The sequence below is a fragment of the Cherax quadricarinatus genome, unplaced genomic scaffold, assembly GCF_038502225.1.
Source record: "Cherax quadricarinatus isolate ZL_2023a unplaced genomic scaffold, ASM3850222v1 Contig25, whole genome shotgun sequence".
Taxonomy (NCBI): domain Eukaryota; kingdom Metazoa; phylum Arthropoda; class Malacostraca; order Decapoda; family Parastacidae; genus Cherax; species Cherax quadricarinatus.
In genome coordinates, this window is record NW_027195051.1 from 541,299 (window position 1) to 558,128 (window position 16,830).

Here is a 16,830-nt window from a genome sequence, read left to right on the forward strand (position 1 = left end):
CAATATGCCATCTATACCTGGTGCTTTCACTCTACTCATCCTAAATATCGCCTCCTCAAAATACTCCACACGAATCCTGCCGTCTAGTACCCTCCAATCCCTTACACATATAACCTTCCTGAAACCCCCAGCCCCTCTCCACCAGAGCTTTTCCTCAAACCAAACATCGGTATAAAATCTCATGCTGTCCATATTAAAGAGTAACTGACCAGGCAGATATCCACCAAAACCCATGCATACTTCCAAACGCAAGAGGAATTTTGACTTGTCTAACCCAAAATTTCCACAGGACACAACCCATAGCACCTCTTCCATGCCCGCCCTGATTCTAACCGCATTGAAACACTCCTTGTAAATTTCGGCAAGTCCGTTCCAAACATGTTCAATGTCTTCGTACGTACTACTTCTGCCCCAAAATAATAATAGTTCAGTTGCCCCTCCAAATCATTTTGTAACCCATACCTCCACCTCGCCTCCTCCTTACTCTAATTCCTATAATAACTATCCCAGGTCTGGCGTGCATTTCCAACCATTCCATTAAACCTTCACCTTCCCTCCACATTTCCCAAAGATCCTTCCACCAATCCTGAAAATTGCACCCATCCCCCTCCCCATCCAAAAGCCACACGTTCACTTTCCAATAGCCGGGATAAATCCGTATACATAATTCCATCAAAGCTCAAATCCGCTAGCACTGCATGGTACTGTAAAAACACCACATCAAAGGTCTGTATGCACCCAACTCAAATTCCCTGTGTTACACAAGTTCTATCCAGACGGGCCACGTAGCCTCTGCGGACGAACGTGTGCTCTAACCCCCCCCCCACACACATACACGTGTGGTGTAAATATAATACAAAAAATTCATAGTTTGCAAGTTAGTTAACAGTAAGTGCAGGATTGCTAAAATTATTGTCCACAGGGCTCACAAAGAGCTGTTGACATGGTTTGAACATGAGAGAATGAAACAAAACTGACTTCTACAGTCTATAAATCTATAGTGGAGGGAAAACGAGTTAAGTCACCCTAGGAAAGGTTAGAGGGACAGTATAAAGGCAGTTGTGTGTGAAAGGGGCTTGAACTTCCAGCAAGCATTCATAACCACATTTCATACGAGTGAATGGAGACAGACGTGCTGTTAGAGCATGAGCAAACTAATATTTACAAAAGGACTCGGGGAAAATGGCAGGCCAGACTCAATTCTGGCAGAGGGCAAGTAGTGTCTGCACTCTAAAGATGGGTTGTTAGGGTAGGGACGAGTAAAATAATTTTTTTTTGGGGGGGGGGGGAAAGAGGAGTCCTATTTTAATGATTTTGACAGTGCATTAAACAGCATAAAAAAACATATAACCTGTTTGTTTTGACTATTACCCTTCAAGTTAGATAAAAAAAAAAAATTATACACAATTTCGTGGGTCCTAACACTTTCCTCTTTCTACTAAATTCTGAAAATGTACAATATTCTAGTTAACCTCGCATGAAACAAAGCCTAGACTAACAACAACCCAGGACAGTTTAGTAATAATCAGTACATTCCATAAAAAAAAAAAAATTTTTACTTGACATCCAAGAGTCTGCGTGTCAGCGTGCCTCGTTGTACTCCGGGTTTTCTCGTGTTTTCACGGTCGCTCTTACGTGCTAGAACTTTGATTTGTGCCATCAATCCTATACGATACATCCCTCTAGCGCCTGGAACAAATCTTGGGCGGAAAACATTATATACTGAGTCAAAAAAGGAGAATTAGTGTGCACTACCTAACAGAGTTTATTGCCAGAGGGGAATCATAGGCCTGTGTTCCGTGTGCAAAATAATAATAATAACTTTTCTTTGTCAGAGGAAAGTCTCTCCCTGATAATTGTGTATACATAGTGTATAGTGTATACTACAGTGGTTCCCTAGTTTATAGATGATAAAGGCTAAAGTGTCATTTGAAAACAGGTGAATTTGTAAATGAAGTGATAAGCCTATAGAGGCAGGTGCCACAAGTCGCCAGAAACTTACCACAGAGGTCAGCTGTTTTAATAATCTTCCTGGCCTGCTAGTGTACTCACATATAATTAGTGATACCAGTGAATAGCAGAATACAGTGTTGTAGTAGCAACTAACCAGTATTATAATGGTACTTACTGGAGTGGAGTGACTTTCATTAGTTTCTTTTTTCTTGAAATACCAGATGTATACTGTGATTTTCATATAACCTGTAGTTACCAGAAATTATTACTACAGAAAAAGCGTCCTTCCTCCAAAATTTCCACCAGTCAACTATAGTGATAATATAGCATTTATTGTGGTGGAGATGGAAAAAAACTAGAAAAGATAGATACAGCGATTGATAAACAAGGGTTCAGGCTCGACCATTCGTCATTGTAGGAGTTGCCAGCAATCACCAGTTCTTCAACATGCAACTTATACTATTGTATCAATCAAATCACATATTACTCATGTAGATAATTTCAAGTAGATCCTTCATGTATTAGCCCAAATCACCGACCAGTATGTTTTAAATAAGTGACCCACTGATCAGATCAGACTGGTTCCAAACCCTTGACTGGTTTCAAATGGATTCGTTGGACAATAAAGCAGACTGTAAACGGATGGGGTTGTAGGCGCCCTTATCAAACAAACAATAAATATAAATCAGGAACGTACACGGTAAGCTGTCCAATATACAAGTAAAGTTAGAAATAAAAAATAGCTAGAGCTTCATTTAAGGAGGTTATTAATAGAATATTCAAGAGGTTGCTAGTAGAATTACAGTAAATCAACCATTGAAATCATTATGAAGCTCTGTGTAGTCTGCAGTCAATCAAACAAACGGGCTTCCACATGGATAAATTATAATTTTTGTGGAAATTGGTGTCACGCCCCTTGTGCAGATATCCAAGAACTAGCTACAAGCAGTATTAAAACAGTCAAGTGTTTTTGGATATGCCCAAATGAGATAAATCTATGGACTAAAATCAAAAGGGTATTAAAAGAGGATAACATCAAAGCTGCTTTCATAGACAACTTGGAAGCTTTCTATAACAGATGGGAACATAAAAAGTCTGGGCTGAATGGTACTGCCTTTGATACTGGCCATGTAGTCACAAACTGTAAGGCTGGAGGTGATGTCCTGGTAGTCAGTAAATGTGGGGTTGATAGTGCTGTCCTGGGAGACAGTAATGGTGAAGCTGGAGGTGCTGTCCTGGGAGACGGTAATGGTGAAGCTGGAGATTTTGTCCAGGTAGTCGGGAATTATACGCAGGAAGGAATACATATAAATGACCTCATAGGGGACAGGAGCCGTAGTGGGGAAACAATTGTAGCCAATGGTAAGATAAAACCAATATTGCAAACTAGAAATACCACAGGAAATAGCAAACAAGAGGACTCCAATAACAATAGTGAGGATATATTACCAAAAACAACTGGTGGGATCTCCATTGTTGGTGCTAGGGAGGATAGGAATAAGACAGGTAAACATGCACCAACAGGGAATACAGTCACAAAAACCCAAGGCAAATGGAAACCAAGCCTGTGCACATACTATGCACTTGGTATCTGCAGACATGGGAAATCTGGAAAAACAGACGGAACGTGCAACTACGACCACCCTAGAAAATGCCATGCCCATATGACAACAGGAAAATGCAAACTCCCTTCCTGTAAGCTTTTCACCCTGAAATGTGTACCTCTTCAGTACAGGAAAGACTGTGCTATAACTTAAATTGCCAGGCACACCATCTAAAGGGGGCAAAAAGATACAAAACATCTAGGCCATGGGAAAACCTGGGTAGCCACAGCCACTCAAGAGGGAGAGGTTTTTTAGTGCCAGGAAGAAAAAACCTGGCAGGAAATGGCAGAAATCGTACACTAAATCCAGTCATTCCTGGAGTGGAACCACAGTCGATGGCCTCCACTCCAAACCAACAGATACAGATACTAATGCCGGAAAAAAAATCCCCCCCAGTACCAACAATACCACCAGTCCGATGACATTCTATTTTGCAAATATACAGGATCTACAGCAAGCAACAAAGCACAAAATACCTTTCATCCATGGACTGCTTGCAGAGGCAAAGGCAATGTTCACGGCTTTCACTAAGACCCACGTAAAGGATCACTTGGACAACGAAATATGGATCCCAGGTTACAACCTATACAGATGTGACAGAGTGAACAGGCAAAAGGGGGGGGGGGAGGGTTGTCCTGTACATTGCAGAGTCACTTGTTTGCACAGAACTGCTTAATGCCTCAAATGATGTAGTGCAAGTTTTAGCAGTAAAGGTCGAGAACCAAAACCTAGTCATTGTGGTAGTCTACAAGCCTCCAGATGCAACATCCTAGCAATTCCAGGAACAGCTGTTAAAAATTGACCACTGTCTGGAAAATCTTCCAGCTCCTGCACCCAACATCTTGCTTCTTGGGGATTTCAACTTAAGGCACCTAAAATGGAGGAATATAGCAAATAATATTGTTGCAGTAATAACACCAGGAGGCAGCTCTGATGAAAACTCACACTCACACGAGCTTTTAAATCTCTGCACAAAGTTCAATTTAAACCAGCAAATAATAGAGCCTACTAGACTGGAGAATACACTAGACCTCATCTTCACTAATAATGATAATCTGATAAGAAATGTCACCATATCAAAAACAATATACTCAGATCACAACATAATTGAGGTTCAGTCATGTATGCATGGAGCCCCAGACCGACATAATGAGACTAGTCAAGAGGGAGCATTCACCAAATTCAACTTCAATAACAAAAACAAAGTGGGACCAAGTAAACCAAGTCCTAACCGATATAAGCTGGGAAGATATACTAAGCAACACAGACCCCAACTTATGCCTAGAACAGATTAACTTGGTGGCACTCGATGTATGCACAAGGCTTATTCCTCTAAGAAAAAGGAGGAGTAGATGTAAAATAGAAAGAGACAGGTGCTCCCTTTACAGGCGACGGAAAAGAATAACAGAGCGGCTAAAAGAGGTCAATATATCTGAAATGCGTAGGGAGACACTGGTCAGAGAAATAGCAAACATCGAACTTAAGCTAAAGGAATCTTATAGGAGTCAGGAATCGTGGGAAGAACTAAAAGCTATAAATGAAATCGAAAGAAACCCAAAGTATTTCTTCTCCTATGCCAAATCAAAGTCGACAACAACGTCCAGTATTGGGCCCCTACTTAAAAAAGATGGGTCCTACACAGATGACAGCAAGGAAATGAGTGAGCTACTCAAGTCCCAATATGACTCACTTTTTAGCAAGACGCTAACCAGACTGAGAGTCGAAGATCGAAATGAATTTTTTGAGAGAGCCACAAAATTTGGTTAACACAAGCCTATCTGATGTTATCCTGACGCCAAATGACTTCGAAAAGGCGGTAAATGACATGCTCATGCATTCTGCCCCAAGGCCAGATTGTATCAATCGCATCTGCTAGAAAAATGACAGGATGGATAATGAGAACCTTCAAAACTAGGGAGACCAAGCCCATGATGACACTCTTCAGGTCACTTGTTCTATCTAGGCTGGAATATTGCTGCACACTAACAACTTTTGAGTTCATTACCTTGTACCTAGTTCAGCCATCAAAACTTTGGAGCCCAGTCCCTGGACCCATTGTGTACCTCTGTAATCTGTAAATACCTTTGTAACTTGTCATGATTGTGACTAGACCTACCTGGAGTTCATTACCTTTGTAAATTGTGAGTTCATTACCTTTGTAAATTGTGAATTCATTACCTCTGTAACTTGCTCAGCTATCAAAACTTTGAGGCCCAGTCCCTGGACCCATTATGTACCTCTGTAATCTTTTGACTACCGCCCACAGGATGGGTATGGGGTGCATAATAAACAAACATATTAAACTAACTTAAGGCAGGTGAAATTGCCAACCTAGAAAATGTACAGAGAACATTCACGGCACGCATAACGGAGATAAAACACCTCAATTATTGGGAGCACTTGAGGTTCCTAAACCTGTATTCCCTGGAACGCAGGAGGGAGAGATACACGATTATATACACCTGGAAAATCCTAGAGGGACTAGTACCGAACTTGCACACGAAAATCACTCACTACGAAAGCAAAAGACTTGGCAGACGATGCACCATCCCCCCAATGAAAAGCAGGGGTGTCACTAGCACGTTAAGAGACCATACAATAAGTGTCAGGGGCCCGAGACTGTTCAACTGCCTCCCAGCACACATAAGGGGGATTACCAACAGACCCCTGGCAGTCTTCAAGCTGGCACTGGACAAGCACCTAAAGTCAGTTCCTGATCAGCCGGGCTGTGGCTCGTACGTTGGTTTGCGTGCAGCCAGCAGCAACAGCCTGGTTGATCAGGCGCTGATCCACCAGGAGGCCTGGTCACAGACCGGGCCGCGGGGGCGTTGACCCCCGAAACTCTCTCCAGGTAAACTCCAGGTACATAGTAGCACAGGCAATGGGCATCACGGCGATCAGATAAGGATGGAACGTTCGCTTCTGCATAGAGGCTCTCGACAGGGGAAGAGCGAAAAGCACCAAGGCATAAACGTAATCCTTGGTGATGAATGGGGTTAAGGCTAGAGAGAGTAGCAGGAGATGCCGCTGAATAGATCTGGTCACCGTAATCAAGTTTCGATAAAATAAGGGTGGAATGTAGGCGAAGGAGGGTTCGACGATCAGCTCCCCATGAAAGATGAGCAAGGGTTTTAAGAAGGTTCAGCCGGCTGTGACAAGTTGCCTTTAGAGAGGTAATGTGAGGTTTCCAGGATAACCTACGATCAAAAAGGAGGCCCAGAAACTTGACTGTATCACATTCAGGGATACGGGAGCCATAGAGGTACAAAGGATGATCGGAGATGACAGAGCGTCTAGTGAAAGTGATTTGGTGGGTTTTTTGTGCTGGAAAATTTAAACCCACGTGTGGTGGCCCAATTGGAAACACGGTCGACTGCATGTTGGAGAGAAACTGTAATGAGGTGACAGTCAGCGCCTGCACAGGCAATAGCAAAGTCATCAACATAGAGTGATGACCAAATATTTGATGGAAGACTAGAGGCCAAATCATTAATAGCAAGGAGAAAAAGTGTTGTGCTCAGAACAAATCCCTGGGGGACACCTTCAGCTTGAATAAAGTCCGGGGAGAGCACATTATTAACCCGAACACGGAAATGCCTGTCAGTTAAAAAGTTCTTAAGGAAGGATGGTAGATTGCCTCGAAGGCCTAAGGAGTGGGCTTGGTTTAAAATATTATACCTCCAAGTTGTGTCATATGCCTTCTCAAGGTCAAAAAATATGGCAATAACCGAGTGGTTATTCGCAAAGGCATTACGAACATACGTATCCAAGCGTAGTAAGGGGTCTATGGTAGAACGTCCCTTACGAAAGCCATACTGACGAGTGGAGAGACTGTTGTGTGTCTCTAAATACCACACTAAACGTCTATTTACTAGGCGTTCCATTACTTTGCAAACTGCACTGGTAAGAGCAATGGGACGATAGTGGGAGGTTTCATGTCCCGTAGTGCCTGGTTTGCGGAAAGGGAGAACAATGGCGGATTTCCACAGCTGTGGAAGAACTCCTTGTGACCAAATAAGATTGTAAAGGTGTAATAGGACTGCAAGGGCTGACTGATGTTGTAGCATACGAATATGAATGTCGTCGGGCCCAGCTGCCGATGATCGACAAGCTGAGAGTGTTGCCTCCAGTTCTTGAAGTGTAAAAGGCACATTATACTGTTCTTCTCTGAGAGAAGAGAAGTCCAAGGGTGCTAACTCTCTGGCAGACTTTGAAGAAAGAAATGAGGGGCATAGATGGAGTCCCTGAGAAATACGGACCAGATGATTGCCAATTTCATTGGCAACATCTAGTGGGTTTGCTGTATCAACACCGGCAACCCGCAGAACAGGAGCCGGGTCAGGAGAATATTTACCACTCAGTTTTCGTACTTTTTTCCAGACTGCACTCATAGAGGAAGCAGAGGTGATGGTGGAGACATAATCTCGCCAGCAAGTGCATTTAGCATCACGGATGACACGGCGAGCGATCGCACGCTTCTGTTTAAAATCAAGGAGTCGCTCTGTGGTTCTATTGTACCGGTACCTGCCCCATGCAGCGCGTTTCAAACGTACTGCACGAGCACAAGCAGGAGACCACCAAGGCACACATTTCTGAGAATGCCTGCCCGAAGTTTGGGGTATAGAATGAGAAGCTGCGGTGAAAACGGAGGACGAGAAGAGGTGTAAAAGCTCATCGATGGAGGACGAAGAAGGAACCTCTTTAAAAACAGTTAGGTGTGAGTAAAGGTTCCAATTTGCCCGATTAAATTGCCAGCGTGGGGTGCGAAGAGGTGGCGAATATGAAGGGGAAGTAAGAATGATTGGGAAATGATCACTGTCATGCAAGTCCGGGAGAACAGACCAAGTGAAGTCTAATGCAGTGGAGGAAGAGCAGACTGAGAGATCGATGCAAGAGAGAGTATGAGTCCGAGGATCAAAATGGGTGTGAGTACCTGTATTTAAAACATGGAGGGGGTGGGTGGCAAGAAAAGCCTCTAACTGAATTCCACGGGAATCACAGTGAGACGATCCCCAGAGGAAATGGTGGGCATTAAATCACCAAGTAACAAAATCGGTGGTGGTAATGACGAAACAAGAAAGGCAATATCCGGAATAGATAATGCCCGAGAAGGAGAGAGAGATAAAGAACAGAGCGTATACCACCTATGTAAGTGGATACGGGCTGCTGTGTAATGCAGCGAAGTATGAACAAATAGCTGATGGTACGGAATATCAGTGCGTAGAAGAAGGGCACTTTCATTAAAGGTCCCATCAGGAAAAGGATCTGAAGAATACATTAAATTATAGCCTGAGATGGAAGAAATAACAGCAGAGTGTAATTTTGGTTCCTGTAAGCAAACACCAACAGGGGCAAACTGGGAGAGTAACATCTAAAGCTCACCCCGATTACCCCTGAGGCCACGTATATTCCACTGTAAATAGGCCATGATTGGCAATGATAAAGATACTTGAAATCCGCAGGTAAGGGTTCCTACGGACTAGAGGGGTTAGAAAAGTCCACATGCGGAGGCAGTGGAAAACGTTCAAGCAGCGAAGGAACGGTGCGCTGTGAAGAAAGGAGTTGCGCAGATGGAGCAGAGGAGAGAGAAAGAGCGGAAGGTGGATCAGTGTCCATTGATGGTTTGGTCTCTACAATATATTCAGAGATTGCTTCAAGTGTTTCAGAATTCAGAGACGTCATATGGGAGACAATATTGGAAATGGTAGGGGGAGGATGAGTAAATATTGGAACTGTATTGGACTGTACCAAGGTAGGGGGGGGGGCGAAAGGGTGGAGGGAACTGGAGAAGCATGGCAGGGGACAGAAGAGGCAGGAACCTGGGAGGTGGCAGAAGAGGAAGAAACTTGGGAGGGAACAGGGGAAAAAGGTACAGTATGAGGAGGAGGGTGAACCTCTACACTTGTAACTGAGCCAGTGAAAGGGGGAGAACCAGGGACAGAGACAGGGAGGGTAAAATGAGGAGGTGGAAGATGGGTAGGTGTTAACGGACCTTTTTTTGACTTGAGAAGTAGAGGGACGATTGGGAGGAGGTGTCGTACGAGGTCTCGTCGATACTGAGGCTTGTGAGAGAGAACACGAAGAAGCGACATCAGACTGAGGCGTTGAAGTAGGGACGTCTGAGCCGAGGACAGCAAAAGGATTAGATACAGGAGTGACTATGGGAGAGGTAACCACAGAGGTGGGTGTAGAAGATGGGATACCAGAAGTGGGGGAACGTTTTGAAACACGGGAATAAGAAACACGTGGGAGACTCCCTTGGAGGCGGAGATGAGAAACTGCCATGGCATAAGGGAGACCTTCCGACTCTTTGAGGTAACGGATTTCCCGCTCATTTAAATAGACTTGACAACGGCGAGAGTACGAAGGGTGAGCCTCATGACAGTTAAGGCAAGAGGGAGATCGATTGCAAGACGTATTAGAATGGTCATCGGCACCACAGACTGGGCATTCGGCGATAGATCTGCAATATTTCGCTGGATGGCCAAATCGCCAGCAATTTCTACTGTTGTGGTGTAGGGATCACCTTTTGAACTTGTAACCGATGTCCTGCTATATAAACTGAGGATGGGAGTTCTCGGCTGTCAAAAGTTAAACGAGCCACATTGCTAGGGTATCGTCTCCGCCCGCGGGCAGGAAGAGCGTAAGTGTCTACCTTGAGGATTGGGAGATCTTGGAGTTCCAGCTGTTCAAGAATGTCAGTGCCACATGTCTGGAAATTTTGTTGAACTATGGTATGGGGCAGAATGACGGTACCACTACAAGAATTGAGGGAATGATGTTTTTCAAGAGTGACAGGAACAGTATCAATATGGGAAAGACGAGAGAGCTCATGAGCCTGGGTAGCATTCTGTACGGTAATGATGCTCGTACCGCTCTTAAGAGCATGAAAAGAAATATCTTTACCAACATGGCGTAGAGTGCCTTGCCAATACTGTGGTCAGAAAGATAGGCAGTAGAGGAAGTCTGTCGTAAAGTGAAGAATTTAGTCCATTGTTCAGTCTGAAACTGAGCGTGGAAAGGTAGTGAAGGACGTGTCGATCGTTTCTGAGAAGAACGAGAAGGTGGAGAAGTATCATCAGCAGGTAATTGTCGTTGGCATTTAGGCGTGAGACCAGAGTTGGTCCGACATGGAACGGGTCGGCGATTTGAAAATTGCCGAACCGTAGAGGGAGAGGCCGGAAGCATAGTCAGAGGAGAGCGAAGGTCCTATAAATTGAAGGAGTCAGTCGAGGCCTCAGTACCTGAAGCGGGTGAGGAAACAGCACCGGCAATAGGTACAGAGGCATGAGGAGTGTCTGAAGAGTGGTCCAAAGATGAGGCGGGGTCAGAACAGGGTGCAGTATCAAGAAGGGGCCCGGGGGTAGTAGGTTCATGGACTAGGGCTGCCATGGTTAGGTTACTTTTCTTTGTTTTTAAGAAAAAAAAAAGGAAAGAAAATAAAAATAAAAAGAATAAAAAAAAGGGGGCACGGGAGGGATAGTTCCTAGGAGGAATGAAAGGGCCAGAAATCTCCCTCCGCGCCCAAGAGGACCTCAGCACCGCAAGTAGCACAGATGCACCATGGAACCCGTGCCATACCCTACCCATCATGCTACTAAACTAACAATCCAGGATAGCAACCTCACATCTGCCGAGCTACCTCGGTGGACAAAAGAGAGGGCGGCCGGATATCCGCCACAAAGCATACCTCCTTTGGCCACCACCCCCGGAATCCGAAAGGTGGCTTCCAGAGATACACCCGTCGCCCGAAAGACACCCAAAGCTACTCCGGGATACCGGAGAGGGATCGGGACATCCCCGGGTGATCCAGATTCCACGGCAAACTACGCCACCGCCAAGAACCTCAATGGAATGGGATGGACCCCGGTATCCTTTCCCCTACCTAGGAACTAGCGCGCCTGTGGAAGAAATCCCAAAGGCCAAAAAGAGGAAGGGCAAAAGGGAGGGGTGGGGAGGAGGAGGAGGAAAGGAAAAAGGGGAGGATGGGATAGGGGAGGGGAGATTGGGGGGTAATTAGGTTCGGTCTGAGGAAGAAGACCGACAGGTCTAATTCCTCAAACCAAGAGCCTCTTCACCACACCAAGGAGCCCCCCTTGAAGAGGATTCATTGCCGAGACTTGTCATTTATTATTAAATATTAAACAGCATATTCATCTACAACAATTAAAATCCAGACAAAATTACATGCGTGTCGCCAAGATCAGGGAATGGGTGGGTGTTATGGTCTGTCTATTGAGACAGGTTTGTATTAGTGATATATGACCCCAGTGGGTTTAGTGCTTAGCTATGATTGTAACAATAAGAGATCTGCAAAACCCATGCTAAATTCTAGGGCTATTATATAGATATCAGTAGCTAGCTAGAGGGGAGCAATATTACACTGACAAGAAAGCTGTCCTAGCATTACTGGCAAGCATGTTTGGTGGCGATTCTTGAAGAGAAAGGTCAGACATCCCGCCCAATCCTGTTTTAGCGCTCTGACAAGGTTTCCAATGCTTGAAACCATTTAATAACATTAAAAATTTGTATAACTACATTAAAAAGCAATCTTTAGAATATAGGTTTGAAAACAAGTGTAAAAGAAAATATTTATTTATAATGTGTTGCTACATACATCGTCTGTACAGTTTGTTTCCTAATTAATCATGTTCAATACATATAAACTACTGTAGACACCACCACTGCTTATTATTATTATAATAAAAAAGAAGCGCTAAGCCACAAGGGCTACACAGTGCTGCAGGGTAGGGAAGGAAGCGAGGGTATTGGATGGCAGAAGGGAGGAGGGATGATCAGTAGGTTACAGAAAACAGCGGGGCAGGGGATAGTATGGGGGTAGAGGGTAGCAAGAGATTGAGGTAGAAAGGGCTGAAGGTATCAGAATTTGTGAATTAAGTCAGTTGCTGTCAAAAAGTCAATGAGAGTGTCTGGATGAAAAGTGGGTCCATCAGCGAGAAGGGAAGGTAAAGAGAGCAGCGGAGCGAAGACGACGATGGAGGTAAATTCTGCGTGCTCGTTGATAAAGTGGGCAGTCCAACAGAATGTGGCTGACTGATAATGGAGCCTGGGAATTCTCACAGAGGAGCAGGGCGCCTCTCCATGAGATATCCACGAGTAATAAGATTATGGCCAATGAGAAGACGGGAGAGAGTAGTCTCCCAACCTCGACACTGGTGATAAGAAGACGGCCAGTAACCTATACTCGGTTTAATAGATTGAAGTTTGCTGCCGAGCAAAGACCAACGTTGTTGCCAACGGGTGTGAAGGTGGGAAGATATTGCAGCAAAATAGTCCGTAAATGGAACACCTCTATATGAGACTGGTAGGTCATGTACTGCTGAACGCACAGCAGTGTCTGGCTGTTCATTGCCCTGAACGTCAACATGACCAGGGACCCAACAAAAAAAATCGTTATGCTTGGTAAAGATGCGGCGTTGCCAAAGTTGGATACGGAGGACTAAGGGGCGAGGTGTATCAAATTTCTGTATAGCCTGTAAAGCACTAAGGGAGTCTGAGACAACCACAAATGATGACACAGGCATAGATGCAATACAGATAAGTGCTGCAAGGATGGCATACAATTCAGCAGTAAAAATACTAGCCGAAGATAGTAAATGCCCTCGTACGACACTGTCCGGAAACTCTTGTGCGAATCCTATGCCGTCAGAAGACTTAGAGCCATCTGTGTACACAGCAATGGCATGAGAATGAGAGTGGAAGTAGTTAAGAAAAAGAGCGGGAAGCGACCGTAGACAGTTGGGCTTTTGAGCAAGGGAGAGAGAAAGAACAGACTCGAACGGCTGGAACTTCCCAGAGGGGTAGGGAAAAGTCAGATGCTACATGAACATAGAAAGGTGGCCTGGTGGCTAAAGCTCCTGCTTCACATACGGAGGGCCCGGGTTCGATTCCCGGCAGGTGGAAACATTTTGACACGTTTCCTTACACCTGTTGTCCTGTTCACCTAGCAGCAAATAGGTACCTGGGTGTTAGTTGACTGGTGTGGGTCGCATCCTGGCGGACAAGATTAAGGACCCCAATGGAAATAAGTTATACAGTCCTCGATGACGCACTGACTTTCTTGGGTTATCCTGGGTGGCTAACCCTCCGGGGTTAAAAATCCGAACGAAATCTTATCTTAAGACAAGAGCGAATGAAGGTGAAGAGAGAAGGGACGGAGTAAACAGGGGGCAGCGAACAAATAAAGAATGTCTACTAATATCAGTGACCATTCTATAAATGGAAGGATTGCAGAGATCATGAGAGCATACATAATAGCAAAGGCAATGGGCATCACGGCGATTGGATAAGGATGGAACGTTCACTTCTGCATAGAGGCTCTCGACAGGGGAAGAGCAAAAAGCACCAAGGCATAAACGTAATCCTTGGTGATGAATGGGGTTAAGACTAGAGAAAGTAGCAGGAGATGCCGCTGAATAGATCTGGTCACCATAATAAAGTTTCGAGCGATGGGACGATAGTGGGAGGCATGTCCTGTAGTACCCAGCTTGCGGAAAGGGAGAACAATGGCAGATTTCCACAGATGGGGAAGAACTACTTGTGCCCAAATAAGATTGAAGAGGTGTAAGAGGACTACAAGGGCTGACTGATGTAAATGTTGTAACATATGAATATGAATGTCGTCAGGCCCAGCTGCCAATGATCGGCAAGCTGAGAGTGTTGCCTCCAGTTCCTGAAGTGTAAAAGGCACATTATACTGTTCTTCTCTGAGAGAAGAAAAGTCCAAGGGTACTAACTCTGGCAGACTTTGAGGAAAAAAACGAGGGGCATAGATGGAGCCCCCAGGAAATACGGACCTGATGAGTGCCAATTTCAATGGCAACATCAAGAGGGTTTGCTACATCAATACCGGCGACCCGTAAAACAGGAGCCGGGTCAGGAGAGTATTTACCACTCAATTTCCTCACTTTTTTCCAGATTGCACTCAGAGGAAGCAAAGGTGATGGTGGGAACAGTCTCGCCAGCAAGTGCGTTTAGCATCTCGGATGACACGGCAAGCGATCGCACGCTTCTGCTTAAAATCAAGAAGTCTCTCGTTGGTTCTATTGTATCGGTACCTGCCTCATGCAGCGCGTTTCAAACTTACTGCACGAGCACAAGCAGGAGACCACCAAGGCACGCACTTCTGAGAATGCCTGCCTGAGGTTTGGGGTATAGAATGAGAAGCTGCGGTATAAACTGACGTCGAGAAGAGGTTTAAGAGCTCATCAGTGGAGGATGAAGGAACCTCACTAAAAGCAGTGAGTTGCGAGTAAAGGTCCCAATTTGCCCAATCATATTGCCAGCGAGGTCTACGGAAAGGTGGTGAATATCAAGGAGAAGTAAGAATGATTGGAAAATGATCACTGTCATGTAAGTCCGGTAGAACAGACCAGGTGAAATCTAGTGCAGTGGAGGAAGAGCAGACTGATAGATCGATGCAAGAGAGAATGAGTACCAGGATCAAAATGGGTGGGAGTACCCATATTTAAAACATGGAGGGGGTGAGAGGCGAGAAAAGCCTCCAACTGGATGCCACGTGAGTCACAATGAGACCCCCCCCCCAGAGGACATGGTGGGCGTTAAAATCACCAAGTAACAGAAGTGGTGGTGGTAAGGCTGAAACTAGAAAGGCAAAATCTGGGATAGAAAATGCTCGAGAAGGAGAGAGATATAAAGAACACATTGTAAACCACTTATTCAAGTGGATACGGGCTGCAGTGTAATGCAGCGAGGTATGGACAAATAGTTGACAGTATGGAATATCATTGTGTAGAAGAAGGGCACTTTCATTAAAGGTCCCATCTGAGAAAGGATCCGAAGAATACAATAAATTATAGCCTGAGATAGGTTGGAAAACAGCCGAGTAATTTTGGTTCTTGTAAGCAAGCATCAACAGGGGAAAACCTGGAAAGCAACATCTGAAGCTCACCCCGATTACCCCTGAGGTCGCAGATATTCCACTGTAAATAGGCCATGATTGGCGATGAAGAAAATACCAGGAATCCATAGGGAAGGGCACCTACAGACTAGAGGGGTTAGAAAAGTCAACGTGTGGTGGCATTGGAAGACGTTCAAGCAGCGAAGGAACGGAGCGTTACGAAGAATGGAGTTGTGAAGATGGAGGAGAGGGAAGGGAAGGAACAGGTGACGACTCAGTGTCCATTGAAGGTCTAGTCTGTAATATATTCTGAAATGGCTTCAAGTGTTTCCGAATTCAAAGATGTATGGGAGACCACATTGGAGGTAGGAGGAGGGTGAGTAAAGATTGGGACAGTAATGGACTGTACCAAAGTAGAGGGGGATGAAAGAGTGTAGGGGACTGGAGATGAAGTGTGGGGGGGGGGACAGAAGAGGCAGAAACCTGGGAGGTGGCAGAAGAGAGAAACTTGGGAGGGGATGGGGGTGGAAGGCATAGTATGAGGAGGAGGGTGAATCTCCACACTTGTAATAGAGCCAGAGAGAGGGGAAGAACTAGGCACAGACTGGAAAGGTAAAGTGTGGAGGTGGAAGAAGGGAAGGAAGGGGCAAAGAAGATTTGAGCAATGTGGATTTTTTTTTGACTTCTGAAAAATAGATGGGCGATTGGTATAAGGTGTCATACGAGGTCTTGTCATTATTGGGGCTTGCGAGGAAGGACGCAAAGATGTGAGAACAGACCGAGTTGTAGTCGGGACGTCAGAGCCAAGGACAGCAAAAGGATTAGATGCTGGAGTGGCTATGGGAGAGGTAACAACAGAGGAGGCTGCAGATGGGACCCCAGAAGTGGGGGGATGTTTTGAAACACGAGAATAAGAAACACAGGGTAGTCTCCCTTGGAGGCGGAGATGAGTAACTGCCATAGCATAAGGGAGACCTTCTGCTTCTTTGAGGCAACGGATTTCATGCTCAGTTAAGTAGACCTGGTAACGGCGGGAGTACGAAGGGTGAGCTTCATTACAATTAAGGCAAGATGGAGGTTGACTGCAAGAAGTATTAGAATGGTCGTCGGCACCACAGACTGGGCATTCGGCTATAGATCTGCAATATTTCGCTGGGTGACCAAAACGCCAGCAATTTCTACATTGTTGCAGTGTAGGGATCACCTTTCAAACTTGTAACCTATGTCCCACGACAATCAGAGGACGCGAGTTCTCGGATGTCGAAAGTTAATTGAGCCACATTGCAAGGGTAACGTCTCTGCCCACAGGCAGGAAGGACGTAAGTGTCTACTTTGAGGATTGGGAGATCCTGGAGTTCCAGCTGTTCAAGAATGTCGTTGCCACATGACGGG